This window comes from Saccopteryx bilineata, chromosome 5, assembly GCF_036850765.1.
Source record: "Saccopteryx bilineata isolate mSacBil1 chromosome 5, mSacBil1_pri_phased_curated, whole genome shotgun sequence".
Classification (NCBI taxonomy): Eukaryota; Metazoa; Chordata; class Mammalia; order Chiroptera; family Emballonuridae; genus Saccopteryx; species Saccopteryx bilineata.
The window spans coordinates 213,879,777-213,891,439 of NC_089494.1; positions in this window are offsets into that span (position 1 = coordinate 213,879,777).

An 11,663-nucleotide genomic window follows, 5' to 3' on the forward strand; every position below is an offset into this window, starting at 1 on the left:
GAAAGAGGAGAAATCACCACGGATACCGTAGATATACAAAGAATTATTGTAGAATACTATGAAAAACTTTATGCCACTAAATTCAACAACCTAGAAGAAATGGATAAATTCCTAGAACAATACAACCTTCCTAGACTGAGTCAAGAAGAAGCAGAAAGCCTAAACAGACCTATCAGTAGAGAAGAAATAGAAAAAACCATTAAAAACCTCCCCAAAAATAAAAGTCTAGGCCCTGACGGCTATACCAGCGAATTTTATCAAACATTCAAAGAAGACTTGGTTCCTATTCTACTCAAAGTTTTCCAAAAAATTGAAGAAGAAGCAATACTTCCAAACACACTTTATGAGGCCAACATAACCCTCATACCAAAACCAGGCAAGGATGGCACAAAAAAAGGAAACTACAGACCAATATCTCTAATGAATACAGATGCTAAAATACTAAATAAAATACTAGCAAATCAAATACAACAACATATTAAAAAAATAATACATCATGATCAAGTGGGATTCATCCCAGAATCTCAAGGATGGTTTAACATACATAAAATGGTTAATGAAATACACCATATCAACAAAACAAAGAACAAAAACCACATGATCTTATCAATAGATGCAGAAAAGGCTTTCGATAAAATACAACACAATTTTATGTTTAAGACTCTCAACAAAATGGGTATAGAAGGAAAATATCTCAACATGATAAAGGCCATATATGATAAACCATCAGCTAACATCATATTAAATGGCACTAAACTGAAGGCTTTCCCCCTTAAATCAGGAACAAGACAGGGTTGTCCACTCTCTCCACTCTTATTTAATGTGGTACTAGAGGTTCTCGCCACAGCAATCAGACAAGACAAAGAAATAAAAGGCATCCATATCGGAAAAGAAGAAGTAAAGGTATCACTTTTTGCAGATGATATGATCCTATACATCGAAAACCCCAAAGAATCCACAAAAAGACTACTAGAAACAATAAGCCAATACAGTAAGGTCGCAGGATACAAAATTAACATTCAGAAGTCAATAGCCTTTCTATATGCCAACAATGAAACAACTGAGAAGGAACTCAAAAGAATAATCCCCTTCACGATTGCAACAAAAAAAATAAAATACTTAGGAATAAACATAACAAAGAATGTAAAGGACTTATATAATGAAAACTATAAACTATTGTTAAGGAAAATAAAAAAAATATAATGAGATGGAAAAATATTCCTTGTTCTTGGTTAGGAAGAATAAATATAATCAAGATGGCTATATTACCCAAAGCAATATACAAATTTAATGCAATTCCCATCAAACTTCCAATGACATTTTTTAAAGAAATAGAGCAAAAAATCATCAGATTTATATGGAACTATAAAAAACCCCGAATAGCCAAAGCAATCCTAAAGAAAAAGAATGAAGCTGGGGGCATTACAATACCTGACTTCAAACTATTATAGGGCCACGACAATCAAAACAGCATGGTATTGGCAGAAAAATAGACACTCAAACCAATGGAACAGAATAGAAAACCCAGAAATAAAACCACATATATATAGTCAAATAATTTTTGACAAAGGGGCCAACAACACACAATGGAGAAAAGAAAGCCTCTTCAATAAATGGTGCAGGGAAAACTGGAAAGCCACATGCAAAAGAATGAAACTGGACTACACTTTGTCCCCCTGTACTAAAATTAACTCAAAATGGATCAAAGATCTAAACATAAGACCTGAAACAATAAAGTACATAGAAGAAGACATAGGTACTCAACTCATGGACCTGGGTTTTAAAGAGCATTTATGAATTTGACTCCAAAAGCAAGAGAAGTGAAGGCAAAAATTAATGAATTGGACTATATCAGACTAAGAAGTTTTTGCTCAGCAAGAGAAACTGATAACAAAATAAACAGACAGCCAACTAAATGGGAAATGATATTTTCAAACAACAGCTCAGATAAGGGCCTAATATCCAAATTATACAAAGAACTCATAAAACTCAACAACAAACAAACAAACAATCCAATAAAAAAATGGGAAGAGGATATGAACAGACACTTCTCCCAGGAAGAAATACAAATGGCCAACAGATATATGAAAAGATGCTCATCTTCTTTAGGTATTAGAGAAATGCAAATCAAAACTGCAATGAGATACCACCTCACACCTGTTAGATTAGCTATTATTAGCAAGACAGGTAATAGCAAATGTTGGAGAGGCTGTGGAGAAAAAGGAACCCTCATACACTGTTGGTGGGAATGTAAAGTAGTACAACCATTATGGAAGAAAGTATGGTGGTTCCTCAAAAAAAAAAACTGCAAATAGAACTACCTTATGACCCAGCAATCCCTCTACTGGGTATATACCCCAAAAACTCAGAAACATTGATACATAAAGACACATGCAGTCCCATGTTTATTGCAGCATTGTTCACAGTGGCCAGGATATGGAAACAAACAAAAAGCCCGTCAATAGATGACTGGATAAAGAAGATGTGGCACATATACACTATGGAATACTACTCAGCCATAAGAAATGATGACATCGGAACATTTACAGCAAAATGGTGGGATCTAGATAACATGATAAGAAGCGAAATAAGTAAATCAGAAAAAACCAGGAACTGCATTATTCCATACGTAGTTGGGACATAAAAGTGAAACTAAGAGACATTGATAAGAGTGTGGTGGTTATGGGGGGAGAGGGGGGAAAAGGAGAGGGAAAGGGGGAGGGGGAGGGGCACAAAGAAAACTAGATAGAAGGTGACAGAGGACAATCTGACTTTGGGTGATGGGTATGCAACATAATTGAAAGACAAGATAACCTGGACTTGTTATCTTTGAATATATGTATCCTGATTTATTGATGTCACCCCATTAAAAAAATAAAATTGTTTTAAAAAAATGGGCTAAAGAAATGACTAGACACTTCTCCAAAAAGGACATACTGTTGGCCAATAGACAGATGAAAAAATGTTCATCACTAATCATTAGAGAAATGTAAATTAAAACCACAACGAGATACCACTTCACACCAGTCAGAATGACGCTCAATTAACAAAACGACACATGATAGGTGCTGGCAAGGATGTGGATTATGGGAACCCTCTTTCACTGCTGGTAGGAATCCAGACTGGTGCAGCCACTGTGGAAAACAGTATGGAGATTATTCAAAAATTAAAAATGGATCTGCCTTTTGACCCAGCCATCCTACTTTTAGGAATATATTCCAAGAACACCATATCACAAACTGAAAAAAAAGAAATGTACCCCCATGTTTATGGCAGCGTTGTTCAAAATAGCAAAGATCTGGAAACACCCCAAGTGTCTGTTAGTGGACAGATTAAAAAGCAGTGGTACCACAATGGAATACTATGGTGCCATGAAAAGGAAAGAAATCTTACCTTTTGGTACAACATGGATGAACCTGGAAACTATTAAGTTAAGTAAAATAACATAATAAGTGAAAAATATTATATGACCTCACTCATTTGAGAAATCCAAGGAACAATGAAAACTGAGGAACAGTATTGATACAGAGGAGAGATCAAAGGGAACAGAGGAAAAGAGGACAGAGGGAAAGGGGATAATGGGATGGTATAAACCTGAAGGGAATAAGGGTGAGGGGAGATGCATTCAGGGCAACACTAGAGTCTATGTAAACACAATTAATTAAATAATAAAAAAAGAAGCAATATGAAAATATCTTAAATAACAGTTTTATATTTTTGTCAGGTATTTTTAAATATTTTTTATTAATATTTAAAATTTATTTCTTATAACATAATCTAGTTTTGTGTACCTTTTTTATATTCTTTGGAAGTATTAAATGCATGAAATAATAAACTACCTTTCAGTATATCTTTTTTCATACCTAAAATGGTCACTAGAGGCAGAGTACTGGTAGTTAAATTCTTTGAATCCCATCACTGGTTAGAAGGCTCTTGAGAAAGTACAGATTTCCAGAAAAGTTCCAGCACATTTTTGGAGCACAAAATATATGTCTTTGCCAGCATTGGTGTGGGTGAGAAAAGAGCTCAACATTGCCAGCAGTGTTCCTCCTCCAAAGGCAGCACAATTTAGGGCTATAGGAGGCTGTTATTGCTCTCACAGGGGACAGTGAGAGATGGTGAGTGAATGCCGAGTTTACCTGGTGTACATGATACTCCAAAGGAGCTCATTTCTCTGTCACAGCATCAGTAATTGGCGAGTGGGAGCAGACCAGAAAATGCAATATGAGATTCATAGAGGGGATTAAAGAGACGCAGTCCCTCTTGACAGCATTCTGTACTCCATCAGGAAGCCTGACCACAGACCATGAAGGAAACCTCTCTTACAGATCCCCACAATGGGCCTGTGGGTACCAACAGTGAACTGCATTCCAAACCCATACCTCCCTGTCTGCGGCCAGCCCCATGTACAAGCTGCCAGGGGCAACACAAGAGCGAGATTTGGTAGAAGACTATGGGGCTGGGGGGTGGGGGTGGTGAGAGGAAAATGCAGGCCTGGGTTTCTCACTAAGAGAGAACCACAGACTTGAGCTGTAGCGCCACTGTCAGGTCTGGTCCTTATAGGATGAAAAGAAGAGAAATAAACTTTAGAATTGTCCCTTAAGAATCTGTCAAAATGATTTACAAGAAAACATAGAACCTTGTGCACTATTGCTGGGAATGTAAAATCGGTGCAACTAGTATGGAAAACAATATGGAGGTTCTTTTTTTTTTTTTTTTAATAAATTTTTATTAATGGTAATGGGATGACATTAATAAATCAGGGTACATATATTCAAAGAAAACATGTCTAGGTTATTTTGTCATCAAATTATGTTGCAAACCCCTCGCCCAAAGTCAGATTGTCCTCCGTCACCCTCTATCTAGTTCTCTGTGCCCCTCCCCCTCCCCCTAACTCTCTCCCTCCCTCCCTCCCATGTCCTCCCTCCCCCCCCACCCTTGGTAACCACCACACTCTTGTCCATGTCTCTTAGTCTCATTTTTATGTTCCACCAATGTATGGAATCATGTAGTTCTTGTTTTTTTCTGATTTACTTATTTCACTCCTTATAATGTTATCAAGATCCCACCATTTTGCTGTAAATGATCTGATGTCATCATTTCTTACGGCTGAGTAGTATTCCATAGTGTATATGTGCCACATCTTCTTTATCCAGTCTTCTATTGAAGGGCTTTTTGGTTGTTTCCATGTCTTGGCCACTGTGAACAGTGCTGCAATGAACATGGGGCTACATGTGTCTTCACGTATCAATGTTTCTGAGGTTTTGGGGTATATACCCAGTAGAGGGATTGCTGGGTCATAAGGTAGTTCTATTTGCAGTTTTTTGAGGAACCACCATACTTTCCTCCATAATGGTTGTACTACTTTACATGGAGGTTCTTCAAGATACTAAAATAGAGCTACCATACAATCTAGAAATCCCACTTCTGAGTATTTTTCCAAAAATAAGAAACCCAGGATACCAAAAACATATCCATTATCCCATGTTTACTACATCATTAACAACAGCCAATAAATGGGAACAACTCAAGTGTCTGTCAACAGATAAATTGTAAAAAGTTGTGAAATACTCACACACACACACACACAATAGAACATTATTCAGCCATGAGAAAGATAATCTACCTTTTGGGACAACATAGTTGGACCATAAAGGCCTTATGGAAAGTGAGATAAATCACACTGAAAGAGACAAATAATGTTCGATACCATTTATATAAGGAATCTGAAAAAGGCAAAGTGCTAGAAACAGATTAGAATGGTGAGGTACAATCCCAGGTACAATGAACTGATTAAAAGTGAAATGGGGTTGAGAAGTTGGCCAAAGGGTACAAACTTGTAACTTGAAGATAATTAAGCTTAGGAGATATAATAATTATAGTCAACTATACTCTGTTATATACTTAAAATTTTCTATAGACTAAATCTTAAATGTTCTCACCAAAATCACATAAAGATAATACTGCTACCTAATAGAGGTATTCACTGATGCTAAAGTGGTAATATGGACTCATCAATTCAACACCCTGTATACCTTAAACTTACAGAACATTAGAGGTCAAATATGTCTCAATTTTTTAAACAAAAGCTTCAAACAATAATTAGAATGAGAAAGTAAACTTTTTGCATTAGAAGAGTCATACTATTGTCCAAAGAAATAAAGTAAATAATTAAAAACAGATCAAGGGTAAAAATAGATAAGTATGAAGTTGGACCAGATTCCATAAAAGTTTTCACTCCTTACACATTTGAGGATGAGGGTCCAGAAAGTACATTGAGCAATCAGAAATTTTTCTCACACACAAAGTAATAAAATTCAAATATTCATAAAGATCACATACACAGTGAGAGAATCTGAAACAATCCCAGGTAGCATGACTTAGTATATATTTTAGGTACATTGAACTTAGCTACTCAAGAGGGTGACCAGCCCTCTGCTCCAGAATGCCCAGCTGAACCTCTTCCCCTGTGGGGCAGGTGCCAATATAAATTATAAAACATATTTGTCTAAGTTATACAGAATTGTGTTTCCAGTTTAGAAAAGTTAAACCAAGGACTTATCACAATCTACCCTCATATATTATTCAGCCCCTAGAATATAGAAACTTTAAAAATAAATTAGCTAAAGAAGCAAAAAGTCCCGCCATTACTGATAGTTTATTAGTTAGGAAATCAAAGTATTCCTGATTATAAACAGTGAGTACAGGTTAATAATTACCTGGGTAAATAAAGCCTATTCTTTTTTCATAAGACTTACTTATATAATTAAAGAAGAACAAAGTTTGGTGTACCTTGCCCATCTAATTATAAAACAAGTAACTATATTACTAAACCAGTTACAAATGATAACCAGATATGATGGTAACTGAAACTATTTCCTGATTAGGCTTAATAAAGAAAAAAATGAGATCCAATCCAATGTCTTATGATTCTTCTGCTTTACAAGCTACTTGAAAGGACAAACTAATAAGATTTTGAATGAGAGTTAGGGGAGGTGGTCCACAGGAACACACAATCCACAGCAAACACTTATACAGGGGCTACCTCCAGGCTAGGACTCTTGTTTACTACTGTTTTTAATGTTCATTCTGCTGCAACAAGCTAGCCTCTGTCTTCTACACAGAATACTCTCCCATTCCAGGAAAGTACTATGCAATATTCCCCAAAACCACCTTAACACCGCTAAAGCCTTTAATCTCTAATCCGAGGATGTCACAGTAAGAATACAAGCATTTGGAGATGACGTCAGAGTAATGGCGGAGTAGGAAGCGATACCGATAAATCTCCCCCAAAACTCAACAAGATCTTCAACCAGAAACAGAAAAACCTATACTTGGAGCCTCCAGATGCTTCACAATACACCCGAAGGTATGGTCGAGTGAAAAATTGGCTAAATATATAACCAAATCCTGAAGGAAATAGGGAGTAAGAAATGCTCCGCCTTCCTCACTAACCTAAACAGGGCGGCTTTCTCTGGTAACTGTGAATATAGAAACTGAGGCGGGCAAAGGGGGTGAATACATCCAGGCCGCGCACAAAAGGCCGAACCAGGCTGTGGCACGGAGATCCTAGCGGAGGAAAAACTGATCCTGTGGCAAGCCGGGCAAACAAGCTAACACTCGCGCCAAACCCAAACAAAGAAAGACAAGCGGGGAAGCCATTTTACCCGTTCTCCTGGTTGGTGCGCAGTTAGTGGGCGAGAGATCTCTTCCTAAGCCCCAGAAGTGGGTGTCCGTGTTGCCCCACAGAGAGGCAGGGCCAGAGGCCTTTCTGTGGGCCGAAAGCAGAATCTCTGGGCAGCCCCAGCGCCCTGGGAAAGCCGCGCACGGGAGGGAGCGAGAACTAATTCCAACGGTGGAAATTTTCCGTGCTGGTGAGGGTTTCACTCAGGGAAACGCGGCCGGCCTTATATCCTGGTGTGCGCGCGCAGATAGGTAGTGAGCGATTCCTCCGAGTGCCTCGGCAGGGCGCGCCCGTGTTATCGCACAGAGGGGCAGAGTCAGGGGCCTTTGTGTGGGCAAAAGCGGAATCTCGGGCCGCCCCAGCGCCTTGCAAAAGCCGCGCACGGGGACGGAGCGAGAGCGAATTCCAGCGCTGCAAATTTCCATGCGGTTGGGGGTTTCACTCAGAGCGTGAGACTACTGGCCGGATATCCTGGTCTGCGCGCGCAGATAGTGAATGAGAGTTTCCTCCAAGCACCCCGGAAGTGGGTGCCCGCCTGTGTTACCGGACAGAGTGGCAGAGCCAGAGGTCTTTGAGTGGGCGGAAAGCCCGCCTGATTATGCTAGCAGCTCTGACTGACTGAGCCTTACCCAGAGCCCTGTGCTGAGTGGAAATAGAGTGGGGAGTTGCCAGCTCTTTGAACCTCTTACTATCCAGGCAGAGGCAGCAACAACCCCATAGCTGGATTATCAGGCTACTAATTGAGGAAGGAAAGACTAGGAGAAAGGCTCCAGGAACACGGACTCTCTCACTGTTGGAGCCTATGAAAACTAATGAGCCTTGACTCCCAACGAGACTAAAGCACAATACATGACATTGCCATAGAGACTTATCAACTGCAAACCTCTACCTGAGCGTGCCAAAGGGGCAGAACCTGGGGTACAGAGTCACCGACCAGGAAGAGGGAGAGAAAAGAAAAAACAAGAAGATAACCTCTCAAAATCAAGAATAATCTGCAGACTTTATAACCTATCCCATTTTATTATATTTGTTCATTTGTTTCTCTTATCTTCATTCTTGATACTTTTTTTCCTCCTCCAATTTGGCCGATTAACTCTCTGCCGGTCTTACTCTCTCCTCTCCTTGAACTACACTACCCATAAGTGTTACATCTCCCATTATCTTTTTTCTCCTCTTCCTTTCTCTCTATGAGGGTTGCACTCCAAAACCCTTAACTCTCTCTCTCTCCTTTCTTTTTTCTTCTTTTACTGGTTCCCTCTTTTTTTCTCTCTCTCTCTTTCTTTTCTCCCTCTATATTAGTTTCTTCCTTTCTCCTTTACATCTCCTCTCATTCAAACCTCAATAACAAACAAATTATCTTATCTGGGACTCAAACTTATGCTTGTGGCATTTTGGGGGTTTGTTACTTCACCTTTTTAACTCACTAGCAGTGCTCCCATCCCTGGCTCTCCATTTTATCTAGTTCTTGTTCCACTAAATACAATAGTATTTTTTTAATTTGTCCCCCCATTTTTCTGTTCTCTTATTCCTCTCATCATAACTCTTAGACAACACCAACACCTAAAAGCAAATCATTTTACTCTTGACCCAAATTTTTTCCTTATTTGCTTTTTGTGGGTCCATACCGCCCCCCCCCTTTTTTTTCCTTTTTTTTTCTTTTTTTTTTTTTTTTTGCCCCTATATTACTTTTCCCCAATTCAGGACCTCCATCACAGGCATTGTTTGTTATAATTCACAGTTCACCACAAGATTTTCTCAAGAAAAAGGGGAGAGGAGAGGAAAAAAGGAGGGGGGGAATAATTTTCTTTTTTTAAAAATTATTATTTTATTTTTCTTTATTTCATTATTAATTTTTTTTAAAAAAAAACAACTCTTTTTGATTTTTTTTAACTTTTTATTCTTTATTAAATCTCATTAATACTATCAACAAAACCACCCTCAGATGCCATTAAGGAAGAGAAAATCGAATATCATGGATACAAAATAAAGAGAGGTAACACAGCTAGATGAGGAAAAATCTATGGAGAAAAAATTTAATATATTGGAAACCTTGGAGCTAAATGACAGAGAATTCAAGATAGAAATCCTAAAAATCCTCCGAGATATACAAGAAAACACAGAAAGGCAATTTAGGGAGCTCAGAAAACAACTCAATGAACACAAAGAATATATGTCCAAAGAAATTGAAACTATAAAAACAAATCAAACAGAGATGAAAAACTCAATTCACGAGCTGAAAAACGAAGTAACAAGCTTAGCTAATAGAACAGGTCAGATAGAAGAGAGGATTAGTGAAATAGAAGACAAGCAACTTGAGGCACAACAGAGAGAAGAAGAAAGACTCAAAAATTAAAAAAAATGAGATAGCCCTACAAGAATTCTCTGACTCCATCAAAAAGAATAACATAAGAATAATAGGTATATCAGAGGGAGAAGAGAGAGAAAATGGAATGGAGAACATACTCAAACAAATAATAGATGAGAACTTCCCAAGCCTGTGGAAAGAACTAAAGCCTCAAATTCAAGAAGCAAACAGAACACCGAGTTTTCTTAACCCCAACAAACCTACTCCAAGGCATATCATAATGAAATTGACACAAACCAACAGCAAAGAAAAAATTCTCAAGGCAGCCAGGGAAAAGAAGAATACAACATATAAAGGAAGGCCCATTAGATTATCATCAGATTTCTCAGCAGAAACTCTACAAGCTAGAAGAGAGTGGACCCCAATATTTAAAGTCCTGAAAGAGAGAAACTTTCAGCCACGAATACTATACCCATCAAAGCTATCCTTCAAATATGAAGGAGAAATAAAAACATTCACAGATACAGAAAAGATGAGGGAATTTATCATCAGAAAACCCCCACTCCAGGAATTACTAAAGGGGGTTCTCCAATCAGATACAAAGAACAAAAAAAAAAAACAGAGCCACAAGTAAAAGCTCCAAGAAGAACACAATAAAACCAAATTTAAACTGTGACAACAACAAAAAGAAAGAGGGGGAGAAGATGGAGATTAACAGTAGCAAAGGACGATGGAGTGCAAAAGTACTCACAAAATAGTTTGCTACAATGAACAGGGTAGGGACCCTTTTCATTACTCAAAGGTAACCACCATTGAAAAAACCACCACAGAAGCACATGAGATAAAAAGGATAGCAACAGAGGAAAGATGTATGGAATACAACCAAATAAAAACAAAAGATAGAAAAACGAAAGAGAAGGATCAAACAAGACACAAAACTAACAGAAAGCAAGATATAAAACAGCAATAGGGAACTCACAAGTGTCCATAATTACACTAAATGTAAACAGATTAAACTCACCAATAAAAAGGCACAGAGTAGCAGAATGGATTAAAAAAGAAAATCCAACTGTAGGCTGCCTACAGGAAACTCATCTAAGTAACAAGGATAAAAACAAATTCAAAGTGAAAGGCTGGAAAACAATACTCCAAGCAAATAACATCCAAAAAAAGCAGGCGTAGCAATACTCATATTTGATAATGCTGACTACAAGACAGCAAAAGTACTCAGAGACAAAAATGGCCATTTCATAATGGCTAAGGGGACATTGAATCAAGAAGACATAACAATTCTTAATATATATGCACCAAACCAAGCAGCACCAAAACATATAAGACAGCTACTTATTGACCTTAAAACAAAAACTGACAAAAATACAATCATACTTGGAGACCTCAATACACCGCTCACGGCTCTAGATCGGTCATCCAAAAAGAGAATCAACAAAGACATAGTGGCCTTAAACAAAACACTAGAGCACCTGGATATGATAGACATCTACAGGACATTTCATCCCAAAGTGACTGAGTATACATTTTTCTCCAGTGTACATGGATCATTCTCAAGAATTGACCATATGTTGGGCCACAAAAACAACATTAGCAAATTCAGAAAAATTGAAGTTGTACCAAGCATATTTTCTGATCATAAAGCCTTGAAACTAGAATTCAACT